The sequence below is a fragment of the Elephantulus edwardii genome, unplaced genomic scaffold, assembly GCF_000299155.1.
Source record: "Elephantulus edwardii isolate Elephantulus edwardi_28Jun2011 unplaced genomic scaffold, EleEdw1.0 scaffold00027, whole genome shotgun sequence".
In the NCBI taxonomy this organism is placed as follows: domain Eukaryota; kingdom Metazoa; phylum Chordata; class Mammalia; order Macroscelidea; family Macroscelididae; genus Elephantulus; species Elephantulus edwardii.
Window position 1 is genome coordinate 16,806,026 of NW_006399777.1, and position 10,201 is coordinate 16,816,226.

Consider the following 10,201-nt stretch of genomic DNA (forward strand, 5'->3'; position numbering starts at 1 on the left):
AAAATCTCTTCTGTGTCTGAGGCCATCGTTGGAGCAACTGTGTCAATCCAGCTCATTGCTAGTCTCCCTCTTTTGCTCTGACTCTCTCCCAAGCAGGATTTCCTTCTTCAGGGACTAGTTTCTCCTGAAAACATGTCCAAATTATATGAGACGTCTTACCACCTTGCCTCCAAGGAGCATTCAGTCTGCATTTCTTCCAATATGTTGTTGTTGCTGACTGCCTTCGAGTCAAGTCAAGTACGACTCATAGCGACCCTATGAACAAAAGGCCTGAAGCACCTCTACAACTATAGACATTTATCAAAGTGCGTAGAGTTTCCGGAGGCATCTGCTTAATCTTTTAATAGTTTACGATACATTCAATATTCCTACCAATACTGCAATTCAAAGACAATTATATTTCTGTCTTCCACATTCATTGCCTACCTTTTACATGTAGATGAAACAATTTAAAATGTCATGGCTTGATTCAGTTACACCTTAGTCCTCAAAGGGACATCCTTGCTCTTTGTCACTTTGAAGAAGTCCTTTATAGCAGATGCATTCTTTGATTTCTTCTCATTCTTATCATTCATTGCTTCAGTGGACTTGATTGTAAACCCAAGTAAAAGGAAATCCTTGATAAGTTTAATCTTTGCTCTGTTTGTGGTGATGTTGCTTATTGGTCCAGTTGTAAGAATTTCATTTTCTCTATAACAGATTGAGGTTGTTAGCAATTATAGCTTGCTCAGCTCCACAATCAACACTCTTTTTTTAAAATTTTTTTTTATTTTATTGTATTATTTTTTACATGTACCGTCAAATCAGATCTGACTGGTACAGGACGAGATTGCCCCTCCTTCTCCAGCAGAGCATCTGGTGGATTTGAACCGCGTACCTCTGGGATTGCAGTGCAGCGTCTTGCCACTAGGCCACCAGAGCTCCCTCACAATCAGCACTCTTAACACCAGCAGTCAGAAAATCAAAAGATGAATTGCATTGAGAAAATCTGCTGTCATGGACTTCCCTGGAGTGCTGAAGAGCAATGATGTCAGCCTAGATACAAAGGTGAGCCTATTCTAGGCCATGGTCTTCTCAATTATTTGTTATGCTTCAGAGAGTTGGACAATAACTAAGGATGACAGAAGAAGAATAGATGCCTTTGAGTTGTGGTGCTAGAGAAGAATCTTGAACATACCGTAACTGCCAAGAAAACAAATAGATCTTGTCTTGGAGAGGGTGAAACCAAGTCTCCCTTGGAGTATAGGATTTTGAAGCTCTGCCTCACTTACTTTGGGTACATGGCCAGGAGAAATCAGTCCTTGGAGAAGGACATCATTCTCAGAAGGGTGGATGGACAGCGCAGGAAAGGGAGACCCCAGATGAAATGGATTGATACAGTAAGTGGGGCAATGGGAGTTGGTGTGTCAGAATTAGTGAGACTGGCTCAGGACAGAGAAGGGTTCAGAGCTGCTGTACATAGGGTCGCTATACATTACAGGTGATTCAATGGTACATAACAACAATAACATTCTATGACAGGTTTGGAAGCAGGAGTGGCATCCGCTTCCTAAACAACTTACCTCCTGAAATCCTATGAACTTTGATAAATGTCAATAGTTGTAGAGAGGCTTCAGGCCTTTTGTTCATAGGGTCATTATGAGTCGTGCTCAACTCAAAAGCAATCAGCAACAACATACTGCGGTATAATCCATACAGAAGGCTATGGTATTTAAGTTTCATTAGTAAATCTTTTAAGGCTTCGCTTTCAATGAGTAAGTTTATGTTCTCTGCATATTTCAAGTGGCTGTTGCCTTTCCTTTAAATCCTGATGTCTGGTTCTTTGTTATAGAGTCCAACCTTTCAGTTTGTTCAGCATACAGGTTGAATAAGTGTGGAAAAAGAATACAACCCTGACACACATCTTTTCTGATTTTAAGCCATGAATCCCCTTGTTTGTTTAAATGACTGCTTCTTGGTATGTGTAAAGATTCTACATGAACACAAAATTCTTAAAGTGTACTGGAATTCTCATTCTTCACAATGTTCTCAGTAATGTGAGGTGATACACACAGTCAAATGCCTTTGCACAGTCACTAAAACGCAGATGCCTGCATCTCTCTGGAATTCTTGCTTTCAGCCAAGATCCATCTGACATCAGCAATGATCACCTTCATTCCGTGGCCCCTTCTGCATCTGGCTTGCATTTCTGCCAGTTCCTTGCCAATATATTGCTCCATCTGTTTTTAAGTTCTCCTCAGCAAGATATTTTATTTGTGTGTGCTATTAGGTATTTTGCTGCATAATTTTCTCACCCAAAGCTGGCTCATTCTTCTTCGGGATGAACATCAAGAGGAGTGACTCCCTCTAGTTGACCAGGTAACTGTCTTCCAAATTTCTTGGCATAGACAAGTGAGTATTCAGTGGCTAAAACCTTTCACTCATTTGCTGAAACATTTCAATTGGTATTCTGCTTTGTTTTTCACCAAAGCCTTTAGTGCAGCTTGGATTTTAAGTCTTTTGGAGTAGGTGATGGGTGATTAAAAAAAAGTTTTTAAAAGTAACACTTTGGGGGGGCTCTGGTGGCCTAGTGGCAAGAAACTGCACTGCAATCCCAGAGGTACACGGTTCGAATCCACCAGATGCTCTGACAGAGAAGGAGGAGCAATATCCTCCTGTACCAGTCAGATCTGATTTGATGGTACACGCACACAAAATAATAATTTTAAAAAGTTTAAATAAATATTAAAAATAAAAAGTAACACTTTGGAGGATTGGGGGCAGAATCTGGTGGCCTGGTGTCAAGAAGCAGCACTGTAATCCCAGAGGTGGTTGTGGTTGTTGTCATGTGCCATCGAGTCGCTTGTGCCTCATAGTGACCCTGTGTACAACACCCCTAAACTCTGCTCTGTCTTCTGCCAATCGCACTGTCTCTGACACACCCATCCCGATTACCCCAGAGGGCCTTCCCCTCCTGCGCTGTCCCTCCACCCTCCCAAGCATGATGTCCTTCTCCAAGGACCGGTCTCTTCTTACAACAAGTCCAAAGTATGTTAGACGGAGCCTCAGAAACCTTGCCTCCAATCCCAGAGGTACACAGTTCAAATCCACCAGATGCTCTACTGGAGAAGAAGGGACAATCTCCTCCAATACCAGTCAGATCCGATTTGATGGTACATACACAAGAAATAATAATAAAATATTTTTTTAAAAAAATTAATATTTGCACACCCATGTTTATCGTGGCTCTGTTCACAATAGCAAGGAGTTGGAAACAACCCAGGTGCCCATCAACAAACGAATGGATAGAGAAGCTGTGATATATTCACACAATGGAATACTATGCTGCATTGAAAAACAAGTAACTCATGCAATATTATTCAAAATGGGTGACCCTGGAGGACATTATGCTGAGTGAAATATCTCAGTTGCAAAAGGACAAATATTGCATGGTGCATGGGACTGATATCAGGGTTGGGGTAAGACTGAGAAAACTGGATATATTGTGTATACTGCACTGAAACAGATGAGGGAGTGAATAATTTAAAAGCGATGTATGATAGGGTATTATGGTTATCACAAGAGTCCACAATTAAGGTTACATAGTGGAATGTACTTGGGGCGGTGGGAGGGGTGCGGGGGGATTGTGTACCAGGGAGGGAGTGTTTCTTTTACTTTTGAAAGAGAGGAGCGAACTGGGGAGGGGGGGAGTGGCTGGTCGGGGAGAAAAGTACAGCAATGAATGAATGGAAATCCAAACTCTCTGTAAATGCTCATTAAAATGATTTTTTTTAAAAAAATAAAGCTTAAGAAGAAAAAAAAATAAATAGAGCGCTGTGTATCACCAGAAAAAAATTAATACTTTGAAAAAGTAATTCCTTTTAAAAGTAATAATAATGTAAGTACTTTAAAAAATGTTTTTACAAAACAGCTATGAGATATCCTCTTATCCCAGTCAGAATAGCAAAATTTAACAGAGCAGCAAACAATAAATTCAGGCGAGGTTGTGGAGAAACTGGAACCCTTATTCACTGTTGGTGGGAGTGTAAAATGGTGCAACCAGTGTGGAAAGTGGTGTGGCGCTTTCTCAAAAAGTTGGAAATAGAAATACCATTTGACCCAGCAATTCCACTACTGGGATTATACCCTTTAAAAACCAGAACTGCCACCCAAGCAGATATATGCACACCCATGTTTATCGCAGCTTTGTTCACAATAGCTAGGAGTTGGAAACAACCTAAGTGCCCATCAACAAATTGATAGAGAAGCTCTGGTATATTCACACAATGGAATACTATGCTGCACTGAAAAACAAGGAACTCGTGAAATAGTATACAAAATGCGTGACCCTGGAGGACATTATGCTGAGGGAAATATCTCAGTCACAAAAGAAAAATACTATATAGTGCCACTGTTATAAAACAGGACTAACAGTGGGTTTGGGGAAACAAAAAAAAAGAGGGGATAAATAATGTACACGGCATTGAAACAGATGAGGGAGAGAACTGTATAAAAGGAATATATGATTAGGTAGTATTAGTATGACAAGAGTCCAGAATAAGAGCTGCACAGTAAGGTGGTCTGGGGGGAGGGATTGTGTAACAATGAAGACCTTTTTTCCAAAGAAAAAAGCAAACTCGCGGGGAGGACAGGGCAGGGAGGAAAATGTGCAACTGTGAATGAAAGGAAATCCAAGTTCTTTATAAACTCACACTAAATCCCAATTTAAAAAAAAATTAGGGAAAAAAGTTTTTAATAGTAGTAATAATAATACATGTATTTAGAAATCTCTGGTGTCTTAATGCCAAGAAGCTGTGCTGTAGTCCCAAAGGCACATGGTTCAAATCCACCAGCTGCTCTGCAGGAGAAGGATGGGCAATCTCCTACCATTTGATTAAATACCTCTGAAAACCTGCTGGAGGGTCAACTGCATTGGTTCCCACTCAGCAATACACAATGCACAGCAACAATGTATGTACTATGAATATCAGAAAATTATAGGTTTTAAAATATACGCTCATTGGTTTTGAACAAAGAATTGGTATGTGTGTTAAAACTATGCCTGCGTTCATTAACGTTCACCCTCTTAAACGTTCAGCAGGGAACCCAGCTCTGCAAAGCATCCTGGGAGATGCAAAGCTGGAACGGACGTGGGATTAGACCTGAGTTTACATCTGGTGGACCACACAGGACTCTCACGCTCACATAAGACTGTGGTCAGTGTGACCGGCTCAGTAAATGCTCAGTAAGTACTTATTGGGTGGAAGAACAAATGCATGAGTAGATGGATGGAAGATGGATAAATGGACACGGGGACATAGCACCCGGGAAGAGGAGAGTCAGAAAAGGAATAGGGAATTGAGGAGAGCTATAGGGATGGCATTTAACAACAACAACAACATAGAGCTCAGTTGGCCTAGTGGACAGAAAGGATGCTACCAAGCCAAAGGTGGGTGATTTTTATCTGCAGCCCTCAGGTCTGGTTTTCATTGTTTTTGGTCAAACATTCTTCTAAGTGGTATAGCACTGGTCTATGCATTGCTGTACAGAGGTAACTCGTGGTTGCTGTGATGTTGAACACTGTGACACTGATGTGTCAAATGTGAGAATGGTTACTCATGGTGGACAGTGTTTGGTGGAGCTCCCTAATTAAAACAAGCTTGGAAGCAGGAGTGGCATCCACTTCCCAAATAGCTTGCCTCCGGAAACCCTATGAACCTGGAGAAAGGATGAAAGTTATACAAGTGTTCGGGTCTTTAGTTCATAGGGTCACTATGAGTTGTCTACGACTCGGCTACACTTAACAGCAACAAACAACATAGGGAGCTCTGGTGGCCTAGTGGCAAGAAGCTGCACTGCAATCCCAAAAGCACGGGGTTCGAGGCCACCAGCTGCTCTGCAGAAAAATGGGCAATTTCCTCTGGTGTGATTAACTGCCTCTGAGTACTCGCCCAAGGGTCAACTGTGGGTCGGTTCCAACTCAGTGGTACACAACAACAACAACATGAGGAGAAGTAGGCCTTTGAAAGACTAGGGCTAGATTTGGGCATCCAGGAATTGGGACCAGAATTGTGACGGTGCATTATGGTGATGATAGAGTGTGTCATGACTGACTTAAGGCTCATTTTTTCCACTCCTCCTCTCTCCTGTAAAAGGTGCAAGTTAGATGGGTTTGGAAACATGTGGTAATAATTTTCTGTTGTTGTTGTCAAAATGACTGAGATGAAAGGAGTAAGAGATACTGTTATAATTGGGGGATGTTGGTTGGGGCTATTAAATATACTGAAGTAAACAACGACCACATTGAGGAATATTGTAGGTGACAGAGGAACCATAAACAGGTCATTACTGTGCCATAAAGTGGCAACAAAGTTGTCTACACAGATACTCTGCTTGCCTTCGTCAAGCCAAATGATAGAACCTCCTTCAAGGGCAAGAAGAAGAGAAATAAGATCCAGAAAGTCCACTATGGGCTGAACAGAGAGGAGGCCTAGCTACAAAGATTAAACCTCGACAGAAATTAAACTTTGGTCTTGTTGAGGAGAATCAATTGAGGTCTTTAACTAGAGGAATAATTTTGTCATAGTTATACTTGAGTAGATACCAAACACCTACTTGTTAAAAAAAATAAAAGTATATAGATAAACGGAATAGAATCAGAAACCCAGAAATCAACACATTTGCTTATGGTCAGTTGATACGCAACAAGAAACGAAACTCATTAAATAGGGAAACAACAGCCTCTTTAACAAATGGTTTGGGCAAAACTGGATGTCTGCCTGCAGAAAAATGAAATGAAATCCAGATCTCATACCGTACATGAAAACTAACTCTAACTGGATCAGAAGGCTAGTGGTAAAAGCCAAAAATAATCATAGAGATTATCAGAGGAAAATATAGAAACAAATTTAGAAGCCCGAGTTCTATGGCATGAATAGGCTTGCAAACATAGCCCAAAATGCAAAACCAGGAAAAGATAAAATCAATGAATAAGACTCTAGAAAAAATCACATCCTTATGTGCATTTAAAACTGTTCCAGTAGGGTGAGAAAAAGCCCACAGACTAGGAAAAAAATATTTGGCAATGACATTTCTGACAAGAGACTCATAACTAAAATTTATAGAATACTAGAGTGCCTTTGCAAGAAAAAGACTGATAACTCAATTACAAAACAGGCAGAAGAATCTTCACCAAAGAGGATATTCAGATGGCCAAGAGACACATGAGGAAATGCTCACAATCACTTGCAGTTAGAGAGATACAAGCCAAAATGAAAATGAGACAGATCACTCAGAAAGAAATGATACTTGAACTAGTATTTTTTGAGGCCAAAAGAATAGTACCTTTGAATGAAACACAATTAGGGGAAAAAAGATTAATATCTTCACAGTACAGAAGGAAATATCTTTAGATAAATGTTGTTTACTAAGCAAAACTCTCTTTTAGGAAAATGATGGATATGGAATCCATATTGTTTGGAGACAGAGAAGCTGAGGAACCACTACACCATTGTGCTATGATCATCTTTATTTAAACTTCAAACCGAAAATATTCTCTGACTTAAAACCAAACAATGGGTTTAGTTTAAACACCAGGAGGAAAGAACACACTCAGCATTTCTCAAACTGAAAGAACCACAGACTAATTTCAAGTCTCGAGTGGCAGTAGGGAAGGATTGTGTTGGTAAAACAGTGAGTGATGCAAGAAACAGCAAAAGATGGAAGAAATACAGAGTCACTGTACCAAAAAGAATTGGTTGACAATGACACATTTCAGGAAGGGTCATATGATTGAGAATCAGTGGTAATGAAGGAAGAAGATCAAGCTGCATTGAAGACACTATCAAAAAACAAAGCCTCAGAAATTGATGTCAGACCAATTGACATGTGTCAACAAACAGATTCAGCTTTGGACGTGCTCATTGTTGTTGATGGGTATCGTAGAGTCAGAACTGACCCATAGCTGACCCTCCAGTGGGTTTCCAGAGGCAGTTAATTGCATGGAGGAGATTGCCCATCCTTCTCCCGTGGAGCAGCTGGTGGCCTCGAACCGCATGCCTTCAAGATTGTGGCGCAGCTCTTGCCACTAGACCACCAGAGGTTCTTTATCAATCTTTGCCAAAAAATTTGGAAAGTAGTTCCTTGGTTTACTGGAAGAGATCCATATTTGTTCCCATCGAAAACCAGAAAAGTGATCTAACAGAATCTAACAGGAAAGTGTTCTAACAGAATCTAACAGAAAAGTGTTCTAACAGTGGAAATTGTCTAACATTATCATCACTATAACGTGAAAGTGAAACCTTGTTGAAGAGTATTTTTAAATGCCTGAAACAAGTACATGCATGGAGAACTGATAAAATTCAAGGTGGATTCAGAAGAGGCCATGGAAGGAGGGGGAAATATGGTCAATCCCCTCCTGTGAGATTTCCAGCCTCTGAAAACTCGCTGGAGGATCATGCATCGAGTCACCTCTGAGTGGATGGCTCCACCAGTCGTTGTAGACCATGAATCAATAGTAGCACCCAAGGGAAGCGTGCGCCTCTGAACAACCAATCATATGAGACTAAAAGGAGAGCATTGGCCAACACACAAGAAGACAAGGAAGGACAGGAAAGATGTAGACAGGACAGGGGGAAAACACGGAAGCCAGGGCAGGGGTGGGAAGAGGGCTTTTCCCTTAGAGGATTGCAGCTAACCTCATGAGACAGAAAGAGTATAAATTATTGACTGGGAAGCGAATTAGCGCTGTAAAGTTTATCACAACAAAATGCTCCAACCCCCGTGTGTATAACAGCGTGTGCACGTTTAGGTGGGTATGAATACGTACTTTCCCGGGCTGTGTTTTTCAGCAGAAATGAGATCATGCCATGCACACCGGATTGTTTGTGGCTGGGCGCCCTGCTCATCCTTCATTCACCACGCTTCTGCTGTGCAAGGAGATGTTTCCAGATGTGAGAGCAAAGCTTGCTCGGCACAGAGTGTGGCCAAGAGGCACCGGAAACCTTTCCCGCTCGCTTGGGGGAGCCAGTGCCTTCTCACTCTTGTGGCCAGTGGCTTGAGGGGCCAGTGAAGGGGTCTCAGGAGATCTCAGGGTGCAGATCCCCCCTCTCCCCACACCTGGCTCTCCCTGCCATCATCAGTTAGGACCAGCTCCCAGCTGACTTTCCACTCCTCCCCCAGCAAAGGTAGCCGAGCCCAAGGCCAAGAACACCTTTGCCATCAAACATCCCACCGAGATGGACCCAAACTGTCCCTGATAAAGAAGATCCGGGACGCTGCCACCCACAGCAGCTGGTCCAAGGGCAAGGTGGCCACTGAGAGGAGGGCCTGGGGACTGCTTCCAGCCACGCAGGCAGCTCTGAAAAGATTCCATTCACTGGCGCTGGCGTGCCCAGCACTCCTCTGTACTCCCCAGCCTGGTGTTTATTTTTGACATAGCAGTTTGGGTTTTTTTGGGGGGGTGGGGGGACGGGGATGGAAGGAACACCGAACTGGCATTTTAATGAAGACCATCTGGACTGTTTGCCAAGGGGTGTACTATTTGGTACAAGAATGCCTCAGCTCCAGCGAGGACAGGAGGAATGCTGGAAGCTTTTCTGTTGCGCTCACCACCCTCTCTGCCAGAAATGATGTTGACCAGAACCCCCTAGAACCCACAGAGCATCGGGACCAGCAGGGGCGGGTGGGGGCTGCACGGGGAGAGAGCAGGCTCCCTCTGACGTTCAGCAGCGAGCAGGAATGCGTCTCCTCCGCCAAGGAGACTTTGAGGGATGAGGTGGGGTGGGCCCTGGGCCAGGCCCTGGAATCTGGGTTACCATGGAAACAGCCCTCGGGTGACAACAAACAAGGGATGAAATTTCAGCATTCGCAGCCAGGCCGCAGAGGAATGGGAAAGTTCGGGAAAGTTCTGTCCTTTTTGTAAAGGGAAAGTAGGATTATGAGGGAGGCAGAGAGAGGGGGCTCAGAAGAAAACGCTCTGTGCCTGAAACCCCAATGGAGCCACAAGGAAGCATTTTCTTGGGGAAACTCCTTGTTCTTTTTACTTTTGTACATTTGTGCAAAAAATACATTGTACATTTGTCACTAATTGCATTCTTCCACAAATTCCTCCAAGGGCTGTGTTGTACATAGGGTCGCTATGAGTCACAAAGCGAGGCTCTGGAACCCTCGAGGTAGCTCTATGCTGTGAGGGACTCAGGACACAGCCAGACCCCAGCACAGG